At 32.5% G+C, this 14,814-nt stretch overlaps 1 protein-coding gene across 2 annotated transcripts in view; it reads right to left on the reverse strand.

Moving 5' to 3' along the window:
* Window positions 1-14,814, reverse strand: part of stg1 (stargazin-like protein) — a 72,222-nt gene that overhangs the window by 41,275 nt on the left and 16,133 nt on the right. Inside the window, exon 1 of one of the 2 annotated variants that reach the window (XM_076117621.1) lies at window positions 4,847-5,052. The exons of the other annotated variant lie outside the window; for it this stretch is intronic. The gene's annotated coding sequence lies outside the window, so the exon portion shown is untranslated. Of the gene's footprint in view, window positions 1-4,846; window positions 5,053-14,814 lie in introns of those variants that run through there. 2 annotated transcript variants of the gene reach the window in all.

Genomic DNA, 14,814 nt, shown 5'->3' on the forward strand with positions numbered 1-14,814 from the left:
AATTAATTATCTCTGATTACGATGTAAGTAGTTCCCGCGTCGATTGGGTAACGCTGGCGTGTTACCAGACGCTCAGTATGTAATTTGCTTGAGGATTGGTTTATTAAAACGTGAATAGATGGATTTCGTGTTAGTGTATTTCTTTTGCAAGCAGTGTGTTTAATTGTGCACTAGTGGTTTGAAAATAATTAGTAGCAAACGAGTGGTCAGTGGCTTCTCTTTAGTTCGTATTTCAGCAAAAGTTAGTCTAGCGTTTTTAGACAATCTTAAATAAAATGCCTGAATAAGCAACTAAGTGGTCTAGTGATCTAAAGTAGTATAGTTTTTGCTTAAGCTTCAATCTAAGTACAAAAGTAATTAATTGTTAAATGGTATAATGAATCGGTTCACTAAGTTATGTGATATCGTTCTTTGAATCATATTCTCACCCAAAACTAATAGGAAAATTCTACATATATTCGTGAAATTCAAAGAATTCCTAGCTACCCTTATTCCTATGCATAACGATACGAGTTTCTAAGCAGATATGGTTGAAAATTTGCTTTTCATAGAGCTACTGCCATCTGACGTTAACCCCATGGGAGTACGATATTCTATGGATCTATTCGTTGCAAGGATATTTTGGTAGAACTAGTTTTATTAGTTGTCATAGCCCTTACCATAGGGCAAGATATTAATAGAGTTTCTTAGGCTAAGTATAGCTATTTTTTAATCATACCTGTTAGTTATGTTAAAATGTTTAAACAGAGATTTATGACATTATATCAATGTTGTATGAAATATTCCATATCCCAATATTCTATCTATAATATCATTGTATGTCATAAAATAATTTACAGCCACTTTATAGAACACAGAAGCAAATAGAATTAGTATACACATTCAAATCTAACTCATACTTGTAACTATGTGTCAAAAATCTATCGTGAAATATTAATGCAATCCATTTTACATCTTCCCATTTATTTAATAAATACATTTTAACTCTAAACTCATATTCATTATACACTCACTTCGAATTATAATAGCGAATATCTAATTAGTATTAGCTGAGAGCGCTTCGTAAAACATACGACGTTCCATGCATTCAAATAGTTCCACTATGTAATTTTAGTTCCGCCAAGTTCATTAATCGTGAAAGAACTTCCTCCTTACTAAATTTCTCCGGGACACCACTAATTACTCTTTACTACCTGTGTTTCGTATAAACGTACGTATAAATATACTAAATGTAGCTTTATATACACCAAGATAATTTAGAAATTTCGTTAATTTGTTTTTAGTACTAAGTGTCATCTTTTCTCTTATCTTCAATTTTTTTCTGTCCTCTAACGATTTTAATTTATGAACGATTTTGAATTTAAACTGTAAACGAGGGCTAATGACACTGACGTAAAACGCATAGATAGTCAAAATCGTCAAAAATATAGCTCATTTATAAATTCTTAGCACCAGTTCCAGACAAAAATTTAGATTATCTAAAATTAGCTCTAAGGAAATAACCTTATTACGTATCGTATATCTTATCTTATGTACTTATCTGTATGAAGACGATACAAGCCGTTTAAAACACATGTAGCATTTTTAATCTCACACACGACATTTCTAAATGTCTTCAGACTGAAATAATATATTTTAACTAAGTACTAACTTTTTTCCTAATGAATATTCTAGATGGCTTCAATAAAAGTCATTTCTAATAATAATACATCGTTATACTCTTGTTTAATAACAAGGTATTACGTATTTCCATTAAACTTTATTGAAATCTCGCAGGTACATGAAATTAATTACGATCCATAGATTTGGTATTTAATTACCGTTAATACGAATAGTTATCGATTCTCATTAGTCTTATTTCATGTAGCAATGGTTTCTCAAAGTTAATTAGTGTCATTACTTACTTTTGAATTGAAATTCTAAATTGAGTATTGATAATATTTGTTTTAGACTTGAAATATTTTTTATATTTATGTTTGATATAAGGCTCTTTGTTGTTTCCTGAGAATTTTAATAATAAAAGAGAATAGAGTAGGTTCACTTTAAGAGTTAGCAAATATTACTCTCCCTCGAATATGGATAATCAGTGTTTAAAATATGATAGTTATGAAACTAAAATGAATTGACGATACGTTTTGAATACATCTTCACTTTCAAATTTTCGCGTTGCATGTTTATCATATATTAGAATACAGGATACTTGCGTGTTTGTTTGAATAAATCTGTTCTTAGAATATTTGTACTATTATGCTATATGATATCTTTCAGAAGATGATAACGACTTTGAACAACCTAGACGTACATTTAAATTTCCCGGAACATTATGTATCTGATAACAGAAAATCGAAACAAAATTTCTGCAGAAATCATTCCTGGGAATATAAATATCTTTGATATTATTAGAAAAAAATAATATAATTTATTAAACGTATGTTCTCACTTTACGTCTATTATAATCGTATGATTTCCCGAAACCTTACTTTTTACATAAGCTGCATAGAGTGTATAGTACTATTTCTTATTTTTCTTAAATATACCTACGTAATACGATCCAAACTTTGAGCCATTCAAATATTTTTTATTGATTAAGTATTTATACACTTCACTCACTTGTAAAAAATAAATAAAGTATAACTATTGTATGAAGTAATTATCACAACTAAACTCGACACTATTTTTATTCTTGCATAAAATAAGTAATGTGTTGTCGTCTTTATGAAATATTAGAAGTACCATAATAATATCTTGAATTTCTTACAACAATTTATATCGAAAACTGTACGAACACCAAACAAACGCACAATTGTACTATTACCATTTTTAAAGGATAACTATTTCGTTCTGCCAACTTTTACCTCAGCTAAAAATTGTCTACGCAAGTCGTAATAGTTGCAACTCCATGGCCATAAGTAACCGGTCAAGTGCAAAATCGACTCACCAGGAAAGGGTTCCGAGTCATTAACTTTAACTGTCTTTGTGATCGCGATAATTATAATTAGTCCATTATCTTTAGAACTGAGGTCAAATAACGCGAGATTTGCTGATGTATCGGAAGTGAGAATTACCTGTTTGGTACACTAAAATAATTTTATTAGTATGTGAGAAAATATATTATTTAAGTTTGGAAAGATATTAAAAACATAAAAAATTACTTTAGTTTTTTGTTGATTTACTATTGGAATCTGAAAAGCTTAAATATTTATTTATCTGAATAGCTAACAATACGATGTATGGACTATTATGATAATATTTGGTCTGTAAAATGAAATAAAAGCGCTTTGGTTTTTGTGTGCGATTCTCGGAATTTCGTACAAAAGTAATACTCTCAAAAAATTAATAATAAAATATATTTTTTGTTTTGTTTTATATTAAGTCTTTATATTTCATGAAAGTCTTATTCAAACATTTTTTTTTTCCAATATACCTATGTATATTTTTTATGTAAATTGATAACCCGACAGCTACTACATTTTCCTAATATTGGGAATACTAAGACATGAAACTGCTATAACCCAAGTTGTAACAGAAGTATGATATATTATGTATTTTTTTATAAACGACAGGTATTCAAAGATACCTCTATAAAACATCGAATAACGACAAAAATATAGCTAAGATGTCACGTTGAAGTTATCTAACACTTGTTCTGTCATGTGCAAATTACTTATCTTTAAAGACAAATAAGATAAAAGACGCTTCGAAAACATGAAACAATAGGCCACGGGAAGCGGAACAAATGTTTAAGTAAAATTTGAAAAAAATCTCTCCACGTACAGTCACTTGTACATTTAGGTATACATCTCTTTAATTAAGGATAATATCTCAATAACTTGTGTTTAGACTCTCCGTACTTCGGAGGGCACGTAAAAAGTCCCGGTTGATATCTATTAAGATAACAGTCTTCAAGCCATGTAAGAGGCCTTCGCGCGGCTTGAACAGCTGTGACACTAGGTGGACCACTAACCATACGACGAACGCATGAAGTTCAACCATCTAGTTAAAGTGATGATCATTCTCAGTATAGTTCAACAGCATATAAGAGAGCCTACGCAAATTATTAGGTTATAAGTAAGAATTTTTAAAAGTTCAGTAGCAATATCAAACACATCACAGTCAGTTGCGTAAACTAAGGTTACTGATGTTCTAAATTCTGAATTTTGTATATCTCCATCATTTGCAAACCTTGCAAACAAGGCTCTCTACCAAGTTGTTGGACTATGGCAGTCAGGAGATCCGTAACGTGAACATTACATAGTAATGGTCACCTTCTATTACACGTGACCAAACATGAAGAGTCAATACCTAAATGTATTTGGCACTCCTCTGCCATCACCCTCCTAACTCCTCACCAAACAGCAATGTTACGAGAATATTACATACATAAATAACAAATATATTTTTTGAAAAAAAAAATTGTTAAATGTGGTGTACACTTGCTAAATGTTGACTGTACACACAATACGAAAAAAGAAATAATGAATTTTATTGAATTCGTAAATAAGGTTTTCCTATATTTCCCGTATCTTGTGCATTTTTCATAGCATTTAAATAAATCTTCTATCATCTTTTATTACATAAATGAATGCTCTTGTAAAGCATAGTGTAAAAGTAAATTTGGGCAGTGTTTAGAGAATATAGTCTGTATAAATGCATACAGCTTCAAATTGTACGTCATATAAATGATATTATATTAGTATAGGTTTTATTATTATACGGGTTTCCAATAAATCGAAGAAATGAAAATTTGTAAAATTTTCATATCGTGTCATTGTCGATTTGACTTAATTAAATATATTTATTTCGACGCAGTACATTTTTGAACCGATTGTATTATTTTATAACTCACCATGTAACAATAAGGCATGTAAACTAAATCAGCTCAGCGTTAATCCTTTAACTAATTCACCATTTTCACGTACATAATATTATATCACTTCAAGCGTTTACCACAAAAGTTAAAGTCACTTCACGTATGATATCCTGATATTCGTAGACGCTCTACGTTCGAACCTCCCGCTACGCGGCTACGGCGATCTCTACGGCACGTGCGGCCCCCGTAGCTGAGAAGAGAAACTGGAGTATTGCCGCTACGAACTAAAGTTCCGAAGTTTGCCGAACACACCCGAGCGCTACCGAGACTTTGTAAGCCGTGATTGATATCAAATGAAATGTGAGGAATGAGTAGTTCTAGAGAGCTCTTTGTTTTAAGGATTATGTTTTTTGCCGTCGCCGTGCGGCGTCGCTACGATCGTATATCTTTTGAAGAAAAGCCTTCTTGCACAGCTGTAGTTTTTTTTAACACAAAGAAATACTCATTTGTTTTGGGATGTGTTGTTAAAGAGCTGTGGGAGGTCAAAAGCCTGAGATACTAAAATTGTGTGGAAAATAATATTAAATTCAAATTGCTAGCGTGCGTTATAAAGACTGTGTTGTACGTTACAAGTTAATTAGTTTCATAAGGTGCTGTATAATTTTCACCACATGTTGTTCAGTTGTAAGGTTACAGAAATGATGTGCTCCGTGCACGGACTGCTTGTTAGCGAGTGGGGCTTTACTCGTTTGTTGTATAAACTTTAAAGAGAATATTAAAACGTTTCTATGAAATATCATAAAACAACTTTAACTAGCTACTGAGTTCAAATTCTGTGATATTTTACACACATTATGAAACCGTGGATTCCAACTTTAATATTTTTTAAATATTAATTATTATATAGTCTGGCAACTTATGCGCGTACGCTATTAACTTTGATTATCAATTTTGTATATTTTTGAATTAAAGTAGCTGTATTGTATCGGCCGTCAGCTGCACAAGCTTGTAGGTAATGGATGTTCTTAATTGTAAATCTGTTTACTAGGCTCGCTATTAAGTTGTTGTACAATAGTGAATTTTAATATCACCCATCAATTACTCTTAAAATTTTCTGAAAAAATGCAACTAGTCGATCAAGAAAAAATATCAACTCTAGTTTAATACTAGAACAGAATCCAATCTTCAAAATTCCAAATGCATTTTACAATGCAGTCCTAAGTTTAGTGAAGACATTAGACATTTTACCCCTTTTCACCCTCTCACTGTAATAGGTGCTTACGTCATGAACGATGAGAATATACTCCGGAGGACTCTTGTTTTTAACTCCAAGAAGGTCGAGCGTTGATAAAGACCGGAGATTGTTAATGATCTAGGTTTAATGCGGTTTTAATGGGCGAGATTAGATTTTTCTTCTAATTATTTGGAAGGTAATTGAAGTGTACCTAACTTTAATGTGTGCTATATTTCACCTTCGTTTATAACAAGCCTATCATTATGTGTATGAAAATATATATTTTTAATAACCCATTTCTGTCCCACTGCAGGGCAAGGGTCTCCTCCCAAACGAGGAGGGAGGGGTTAGGACTTGAGTCCACCACGCTGGCCAATTGCGGGTTGGGGACTACCCTCAATAAATTTATTAAACAATTTTTTAGGCATGCAAGGTTTCCTTACGATGTTTTCCTTCACCGTTAGAGTAAGTTATAATTATTTCTAAAACACACATTACTTCGAAAAGTCATATATATTTATATTTCTATTTATTGATATAAAAAGTTTTATGTGTTTATGTATTAAAAAATATATATTTAAATGTATACGTAAAAAAATCCAACCATTTAAAATTTAAACGACGTCATAATTTGCACATGACGCTACAATAGGATTAAGTCGATTTTTTCTGACTGAGCACTTAACGCCAAAGCGTTTTCATTGTTCATTCAACTATAACATATATCTACTCGCGTGACTATAGTCTGCAGTTAATACTCGTAATCGTATTAATTTAAAAGTAATTCTGTATTTCAAAGTACTACATATTTGGATATGGTAAACAAAATTTTTATATTGAAGATTCAGTGAGTTCTTTTTATGGTATGGTTAGTGGTTAAGCGAGTTTCTAAGTTGTTCAAGCCGCCCAAAACGCTTTTGACATGGCTTAACGACTGTTGTCTTAGTAGACAACAACTGGGACCGACTTTTTCATGCCCTCTGGAGTACGAAAACGCCCAGTTGTCAGACTGCGGTGACCCATCTATAGAATGACCGCACCAATGGTTGCTTAACGCACAGATCGTTTACTGACCGGTGAGCGCAACTGGCTATGGGCGCCTCATTCAGTCAGTAACAATCTGTATTTATCTGTTGTACGTTGTGGTAGTGCGACTGGTGAACAAGAGATGTCTGGTTGGAATCGCGGGTGACGAAACTGTGGGTGGGTTCAGTCTGTTACAATATTCTTTATACCTTGTTGTCAAGTCACACTAAAACTTATAAAATAAAGAGCAAATTTCTTTATTAAAAGCGTGCCGATGTTCAAACAAAATTAAATAAACATTAAATCACGCCGTTTTCCCATAGGGTTAAAACAACCACAGGAATGATTGATTTTTTCTTTTATAAAAGTCTAATACATAATTTATCGACTTAAACTAAAGTTATTTGGAATAAAATTATTGCTTTGAGTCGTCACTTAAAGTGAAAGATTGAAAGCAGAACGGAGATTGATAAAATGGTTGACTGGATTTGATATAGAAAGTTTTTAAATTAGAAACCTAACGTGATGTAAACTTAGAGTAAATTACGAGATCAATCGACTTACTCTTGCCTGCTTATGAAACATAAACTTAAATTTAATGTTAAATTTATTTCTTATACTCTGATACGTCATAATGTTAATATTTATTCTATAACATTTATATATTTTATAGCAATGTTGGCTTAAATACTTCTTTATTCTCATTATGCATCCAACATTTTCTGATATACTATAAACTTCAAAAAAGTCATCATCACTACAAAACCACTTTAAAAGAATTAATCCCGTTTAAGCTACTTATTTTATTCCTTTGAACTCCTTACTTTTTCAGTACTTAATTTAAACATTATTTCTCGTAATACATAAAACGCCTATGTAACTATCAACACAAAAAAATCTATCCTAATAGCCACTACGCTAAATGCTTATCCACAAAACAGAACTCCATTCAATACACATTTAACTTTTCATCTGACGTAGCCAAACACTGGCCACCTAAAACGCTATTAAGCTTTCAGAAATAAAAAAAACAAACACAAGCACTCGTATTTAGACATCATGACATCTTAGCATGCTCGCGTCGAACGCAATCTACCATTAAGCTTCGGACGAGTGGACTCAGCAACTCATTACTACTTGAATAGTGATGTCGTATTAAATGAGATGAGTACACGATATAAAGCTAAAATCATTAAGAAAAATACAATTACGGATTATGCATTCGAAGGTTGTCAGTTTTATTTTTATAAATGAATATTGAATACCCTCAAGACGGCAAGTATCATTACCCTTATTTCAAAATGTATCGGTTAGCCTAACAAACATTTTTTATACAGCCTTTATTACTGTTTTATTAAACTTTTAACTGTATCAACAATAAATTATCTGATTGGGACGAAATCCCTCGCATATCCTTTCCAGAACGTCGAGCAAAACTAAGTAAATAATATTAGGTACACTATAGGGTTAATCTCCTTGAATAATATAAAGTAATTTAAGCACTGAATAGAGAAGCAAAAACACATCTTATAACTCAACATCGTTCTGTTACTATTCTGTAAAAATATTTTAAAATATTGTAAACAACTCAAAGTAAACAATGTCCTCGCAAAAAAATAAGCTATTATTTTATTAGCACCGGCTTTAGAAGAGATTTGAATAAGTCCACGAAGTGCAAGCTTGCTTCAACGTAGTTTGCCGTCAACATTAAAACTTAATAAAACCAGCTTCCTTTCACTTTAAACTTTGTAGAAAAACACACTTTGATAATTCACCTTTGGAAATGAGAGATTTGTATATTTCGAAATTACGTTATATGACGCTTACATCTTGTAAGTGTATTATCTGGCGTTTATAAAAATTATAAAACATGGTGGACATTTTTTTTTAACTTTTTTGAGATCTTCGTGTAGGAATAAAACCTAGTTTTAATGTTATTGTTTTAAAAGTAACTCAGCTTACGCATATTACCTTGTTGCATCGCTTCCATTTAATGACTACACATTTGTTATCTCAATTGTATTTCGTCCAAAAATAAATAAAATCAATCACAAGGTAAGCATTAGAAGTAATATATCAGAGAGAGTTTTCCTTTTCCTTATATAACATTACATCGGTGAACGAAATCAAATAAACCACATCAATAAACGTATAATAAAAATAAATATATACCAACTCATATTCTTAAATTAAACTCGAACCATCTTAATAAACAATATCCGACACGGCGTACTCTCATTACCTTCCCCAAACACGTTTAAGGACATAACCCGAACAACTTAACGAGTATTTATAAATATAACCTTACCCTCATGATTTGCGGATATTGAATTTATTATCACTATGGATCTCGGAAGGGTTGGTGATTAAACCTACCCAAGACAATTGCTTCCCACTTGGGTAATTTGAGAAATTCCTGGAATGTCTGCATAGAACCCGACGAGAGGATACTATTGACGTCAGGCAACAAGAATAAACTTTGTGATACCAATGTAGGCCAGTGCTGCATGTTTTCTGTTACAAAGTTTCAATTCATTGATAAACTAACATATCCTATATGTAATGCATATAACCTAGATGTACCCTTAAATTATTTCAATTTGGATATTAAAACATTTTATTCCTGCTTTATTATTAATGATTACTCTATCTGTCTGTCTTCTCATCAGAATAAAATTAACTATTGTAATCATAATTTCAACTTTTATTTTACCTAACAGTGCCCACGTTCTGATATTTTGATTCCGTAACATATTATTTTCCTTTCGCTCTTGTCAGAGCAATTGGGGCCGCCATGCAGTGTTGTTGGTATTGGCCGATGTTGTTCACCTCACGGTGCAGTAGACTGACTTAATCTACTCACCCCCGGTTTCTGAATTACATTTAGCGGTAGTTTATCTATTCAATAGCGTTAAAACTCATATAAAAAAATGCTATTGAATAAATAAACTACCGCTAAATGTACCTCAGAAACCAGGGGTAAGTCTACCGCATTCAACTAAAGAACCTCCGTAATAGACAGTGCATTTCCTTAAAGTCCTACAACAGTATTCTCACTATGTGCAAAAGCTGTAACACAGGATGCACCGTCATTACCAGCAGCGGTGGCAAAACAGATCGAATTCACGCAGTTCGGAAAAGCCAGCAATTTAGCTTAACTCGCTGATCATGTCATTTATACGTTCAACTAATTGTGCCATACGTGCCTAGTTTGAATTAAAGCAGCGATACAAACGGCTTTGACTCTATTATCAAAGTTGTTTGAAACGTAAAGTTGGACTTTAGTGCGTGACGATTGCATAAATGTCATACATTTTCGGGCTATGAGTCAGTCTTTTCAGGCTTTGATTTCTTTGATTTGAGTAAAATTTTTAGTAGCTTGTCAAAGAGAAAATATAGCTTAGTTAACATTTGATTTTACCCATCTTATACCACCGTAATATTTAAAGTGTAACTACATCTATATAAATGTGCAACTAAATTGTTCGACATACTTACTATCTATGGATGTCAAAAAAAACAAGTAAGATTGAGGATTCTGGGATAGCGTGGGAGTCACGTAACTGACTGGTATTGAAAAACAATCGAATATTTGAATAAAAACAGAACTTCCTTAGGGGCTACAAAAATGTTGTCTTTCCTCAACGAATACGACATAAGATTGAGTACGAAGAAGGCTCAAATAAATATTACTAGCAATTGCTTAAGGCTTAGCACACGTGTATTATTAAAAAGAAAGCAGTAGCCTTAGTTTCTATCTTGAATTACTAAAACCTTACCAAAATATCTACGCAATATTTAGGAGAATTAACAAAAGCATTCATTATTGCTTTACAATACCAAATAATAAACGTACCGCGAAGTAGTTTAAAAGTTATGAAATCGACACCATTTCTTCCAAATGTGCTCAACTGTTTAGTTGATAAAGCGTAACAAACGTAAATACATATTATTATGCAGTTTTTTTTTATAATACTGCTATGGATTACTGGACAACGCGACACAGTAAGTATCCTAGTGGCGTATTGTACCATAAAGCCCCATTGTTTCCGCTCTAGCCATTTGGCCACAGGCTTTCATAAATGTATTCATGCACGAGTGTTATTAAATTCAACTACTGTTCGAGCAAATATGGCATAGCGAACGAATTTTAATTCGGCCATAGTGCACAAACTATTTCGAGCTTAACAAACGCCAAATTGAATAGTCGGATTCGAATGCAACAATTTATATGAAAATATTATTGCCTAATACTTTTTTGAAACTTACTGTTATGCTGAAATACCAATCAGTGTTTGAAACACTGTACCTACTTTCTAATATGTTAGGTATGTTTGTACTCAGACATTCTTGTATCTGTACAAAACGTAAGTATTCGTAATTTACTATGATACAGTCGCAAATAGACTAAGAATAAGTTTTACTGGACTCATGAAGCTTAAAATTATTAACGAAACATCTCACATAATGTTATAAAAGGCTTTCATATTTCGTAAATACAATAATAAATAACTATTAACCTAGAAATTTTCGTGAAACTGATAGTACAGTTTTAAAACATTTCACATTCACAAACAAAATTTTAATTCTAAACTGGTTCCTTTTTTAACATCGAACATTTTGTTGGCCGATCGATCGGACAAACATTGTGATTATGGAAATATCCCTCCCTAATCGGTCAGCGGGAGCCAATCATGTTGTTTAAATGCCAACGTTGTTTTAATTGATTGATTAACATATTCGTGTTCGTGGAACTGTTTTCGTAAACAATTAAGCTTTAACTAATCGATTGTAAGGAATTTGGTAATTAGTTGTATTGTTACGGTCTTGGAAACGTCCAATTTAAATTTAAGTAGTATTTTAAGTCACGGTATACACGCAATAGTAAGTCTTCATTCTGGATATTACGCTGTAACTAAAAAGTTATTATTTTAGAGATCTTGAAGCTTTATATCCGGAAGTTTGAAATGAATACAGATATATGTCTGATGTAACTTTAGCAAAAAAAAAACACGCGAGCAATAGCAGAGCCACAGGCGAAAGAACCTATTTATATTTTGCTTTTAAACCACAAGAAAATCGGCAGCCTATTATTGCATCACAAATTGAACTGAACGGTACAAATAATGATGTTTGATTTACAACATTAACTCACATTGTTATCGAAACTAATATCCATATATATATCTTTATACATATATATATATATTTATCATATATATATATATATATATATATATATCTATACTAACAATATAAATGTCGAAATCTGTCTGTTCGTTACCCCCTTTACCTACGGCTAAACCGCATAAGCGATTTTGTTATCATTCGTCATGGAGATAGTTTCAAACATAAGCTTCTTATTTTTCCCAAAAAATGTCTTCTAAAAGCTCAAAATAGGGTACAAGACTAAAACTGCGTGGGTCAGGTAGTAATAGAAATAAAATAATGCAGTATCAGGTAAATTTCCTTGAAAGTGGATAAAGATGTGAGTAGCTTCAGGGCACCCACGTGCTTCTTTGTATTGGTTGACTTTGTTCACCGTCCTCGCCATTCAGAATTTACATTGAATGTTATTTTTATCCTTTCAATAAAGACACCTAGGTATCGAGAGGTCCCAAGTCTCCGCTTTAAAAGCGGGTTTTTATTAAACTTAAGAACTTAATTTAAATAAAGCTGAAGCACTATGATACTTTAAAAATCAGTGATGACTGCTCGCCTCTATATTACTAAATCAGTATTTTAACATCTGCTCAAAATTGATTTCGGACGCATGTAGAAGAATACGAGTATATTTCTAAAATAAAAATTATGGATATAAAATGGTCCTTTTTGGCAGCTCTTTAATGCCTTTTTTGGATTCATCGTAATCACTAATTGCAACGAAGAACTGAAATTAAGTTTCATATATTTATGTCATGGGAAGTATTATTTTCCCTTCATGCTTATGTATCTAATTATTTTCCTTCCGCAATAAGTGATTCAGACAAAAGGAACGTAATAAGAAACTAGTTTTTGCCCTCGTCGTCAGCCATTGTTCGGTAGCAAAGTACAATTACGTGGCAGTATCATTAAAATACGTTTAGTAGTTACGGAATCGTATGCATACAAAACAGGGATATTAAGAGACAAAGTTTTCCCTTTATTTACGAGTATCGTTTGAAAGTATTTTCGGAATAAACGTCGTAAAGTCACTGTGATTTTACGAGAAACTACTATCAAATAAAAACTACAGTACGAATCTGCATTTTACTTTTGTTACAGGAACTATTTTTAACAGGAATCTAATATAACTTTATACCTTCGCAGTATTTTAATAGCCAAAAAACAATAAATTGTTATATTTTTCTCAAGAAGTTTAACAAATGCCTGATTTAATGTCACAATTTGCACTACCATATACATAGATATCTAGAATCTTTAACGACAAATTCGGCTCGTTTATGTTCATTAGTTAGTGTCCACTAATGGGAATGGCTATGACCAAACGGAATGGTCTCCGAAATGGTTTCGCGCAGCATTTAACCTACCACCCACCGACATAGGTTTTTGTTATATATTGTTCAGTTTGAATTGCTCTATGCAATTATATTTTAGTGGTACTCATAATCATGGTTATGAGTTTCAAACTGGGGGCTTACCCGCGTATATTATTAATACAAAGTACGGATAAAACTAAGGTTATGTGACAACTGGGAGCGCGAAGTTTTTGTTCACTGTTCCCGCTCTGCGATTTAATAAGTTTAGATTGTCGGCTTAGTGAAAGGCTTGGAAAGAAAACTTTTACTGTATGAAGCACTCAATTTCCGGGATGAAAGTGTGTTGACCTTTTGAGTTTAATAACAGTTTATAAAAAAATCTCATTAATGAAACGATCTGGGCTAATTCGTGAATGATTAAATGGGTGTTCCGGTATCTTTGTTTACAAATCAATTAATACGTCTGAGAACGGTGTGAAATCAATTAACCAATAACTTATAATTGGTTTGTAAATAGCGATTATGAAGTACAATTCATAACACCGGCAGCTAACAATTCACATGGCCTATATTCTATCATAATATATCATATAAGAGCCTACCTTTAACGCACTTCGCGGTTTTAGTGTTCCAACAGTAGGTGAAGTCCTTCAATCAGCGTGGGTCGGCCTTCGAGTTATTGAACGCAATCAACATTACCTACCTCATGTATCTACGAGTCCAATATAACCCTTAAAAGCTCTTATTCAAGACTCGGCTTTGCGCCCAATTACGTTGGACGATAGGCAGGGCTCCGACAGATTGGCACGTGAATACACAACTTGGGAATCTAGACATGGCAAGTCAGGATGCTGTCAATCCAGCCAATATGAAATTGGGTTTCGTTCGACACCTTCGACAATCTGAAGGTCGTTACAATGATGTTATTTTCTCTCCAATGTATTTTCAAAGAAAAATTACAAACGATTTTCATTACTTTCCTTTTAATTTTGATGAAAATTAATTCTGATGAGGAAAAATTGAAGAAAATTTGATTACGAAATAACAAAACGATCATGTAAGATGTTAGGCGTGTTTTACTTGTAAAAATGTGTATTTGAGCTATAATGTAAAATTAAAAAATTAAAGTGATTAAAGAAAGTGGTAGAGAAAGTGACATGCGTGTGACAAGTGAGTGGCACACCGAGTGAAATTTCACTAACGACAAGCTTAACCACATTACATTAATTCAATCTTGCTCTTTCATACCTCAATCCTTTTGAGTT

The sequence above is a fragment of the Anticarsia gemmatalis genome, chromosome 8 (genome assembly GCF_050436995.1).
Source record: "Anticarsia gemmatalis isolate Benzon Research Colony breed Stoneville strain chromosome 8, ilAntGemm2 primary, whole genome shotgun sequence".
Classification (NCBI taxonomy): Eukaryota; Metazoa; Arthropoda; class Insecta; order Lepidoptera; family Erebidae; genus Anticarsia; species Anticarsia gemmatalis.